The following is a 2159-nucleotide window of genomic DNA, read 5'->3' as shown; positions in this document are numbered from 1 at the left end:
AGTGGAGAGATGTGTAATAGAAAGAACACACACAGCACCCTCAGCCACCTTGCAGTGATTGGGCAAGCTCAAAAACACCATCCAGATAAATTCAAAGCAAATTATAGAACACCTGAGAATGAGGTCGGAAAACAGAAATCTCTTTCAGGGGGGAAGAAAAGTTTCAGGAAACCGGAGGACAGGTTTGCACATTCACCAGAGGAGGAGATGTCAAGCCTAGCCTCCTGCCAGACTCTGGACCTGTAAGCTCCCCCTCAGGCCAGGAGCTGCCACCTTCCCTGGAACCATGTTGTGCCTGTCCCAAGACGAAGCGGGCATGCGATGCCTGCATCATCGAAAAAGGAGAAGAACACTGTGGTCCTCTCACTGAGGCTCACAAGGAGTGCATGAGAGCCATAGATTCTAAGATATGAACAAAATGGACTACAGGTCTGAATGTTTGGTGATTTGCTGGTAGATAAATAGTTTGGGGACTTTACTTTCTTGGCTGCCTGAATAGGTTTTTTATGTCTTGTATCAGAAGATGAATTTATTGGAAAAAAATATTTATTTTGGATTCTAAAACCACAGCAGTACATTGCCTTATTGTATTTTCCTGTTACTGGATCCTAGCTATGTGATAATAAGACAGATTCTTCTTAATAAGTATTTTTTAAAGTTCTCATTTGAGCTAAAAAGAAAAGGATAGGAAAGGAAACAGGAGGACAGGTTTTGGTACAGCACTACCTCCACCTCTTCCCTAGAGCTGGACACAGTAGCAGCATTATAAGCACCTGCATTAGTGACAAGATGTATCCACAACCATCTCTCAAAAATTTAACCCTTGGGAGACCCTGGGGAAAGTGCTGAACTAGGCAAGTAGAGCCGAGCCAAATAAATAATCAGAATACATTTTTTCTCAGAAACATTCTGAGATTTTTTTGACCACCTCGAAATAAAAGGCCACTTTCAGAATTTTCTCCAAATTGTCTTCATCGTTTGGGATGGGCGGGTGGCCACCTCCCCACCACCCACACAAAACCCCAGAACAAGGCTATGTATGGGGCATTGTGGAGGATGCAAAATGGGGGCCAGGCTGCCGACACAGTTGATGCTGTTACCATTATCAGTGAGAAAACAACAACCCCTGGGGCACAACCCTATGCATGTATAGGCAAAAAAAGACCCTAGACTTCCCAGATTCCCCAGCCAGCCATGCTGGGAGTTGTAGGACTTTTCTTCTGACTTACCATGCATAGGAATGTGCCCTTAGGGAAAAAGGGAGAAGTCGTGCTCCAGCTTCTTGACAGTGTGCCAGTGCTGAGCCCTGTCTGTGAGAAACTGTTGGAGATTTTCTTAGGGATGGCAGAGAATTCCGCCACGGATTCCAGTGAGGATGGATTCTTTAGAATCCGCCCCCCTGGAATCCGTGGCAGAACAGCCTCCTGCCCCCTGCCCCCGCCGCGGAATCCCCTGGGACGGCACTTACCTGGGGCGGATGCTGCAGATATGGCGGCGGCGGTTCCGGCGGCGGTGGCTCCAGTGGCTGGTCTCCTGGCCAGCCGTAGCTGGGCTGCTGCAGCCTCCAATGCCGTCCTTCGAGCTGTGATAGGCTACGTAAGAATTTACGTAGCCTATCACGGCTAACCCCTAAAAAACAACAACAACAAACCAGCGTACATAAATGGCGGCGGCTATGGCAGCCGCCATTTGTGTTCTGTATTTTTCACCATTCTAGCCTATGTAAATATTTATGTAGGCAATTACGGCGAAAAAGAAAGGGAACCGCAAATAGCGTAGTGGGAGCTATTTGCGTCCTTTTTTTCTCACAATTTTATCCTATGTAAATATTTATGTAGGCTTTTACGGCGAAAAAAAAAGAAATGCAAATAGCGCCCACTACGCTATTTGTGGTTCCCTTTTTTTTGGTCGTAATTGCCTACGTAAATATTTATGTAGGCTAGAACAGCGAAAAATAGAGAACGCAAATGGCGGCCGCCGTAGCCGCCGCCATTTGCGTACGCTGGTTGTTGGGTTTTTTTAGGGGTTAGCCGTGATAGGCTACATAAATTCTTATGTAGCCTATCATGGCTGCCTGGCTGGACGCAACTGGCGGCTGCTACAGCGGCCGCCATTTGCATCTGCAGCAGCCCGTCCGCAGCCGGAAATCCAGCTCCAGA

At 47.3% G+C, this 2159-nt stretch overlaps 1 pseudogene; it reads left to right on the top strand.

Moving 5' to 3' along the window:
• The first annotated feature begins 207 nt into the window (after nucleotides 1-207).
• On the top strand, nucleotides 208-413 carry LOC146347411 (cytochrome c oxidase copper chaperone pseudogene; annotated as a pseudogene).
• Nucleotides 414-2159: the final 1746 nt, after the last annotated feature.

This window comes from Heloderma suspectum, chromosome 4 (genome assembly GCF_057233095.1).
Source record: "Heloderma suspectum isolate Gila_16-S chromosome 4, 16-S_ref, whole genome shotgun sequence".
NCBI lineage: Eukaryota > Metazoa > Chordata > Lepidosauria > Squamata > Helodermatidae > Heloderma > Heloderma suspectum.
Note: the sequence above shows the minus strand (reverse complement) of the source record. Positions and strands in the feature narration are given on the sequence as shown.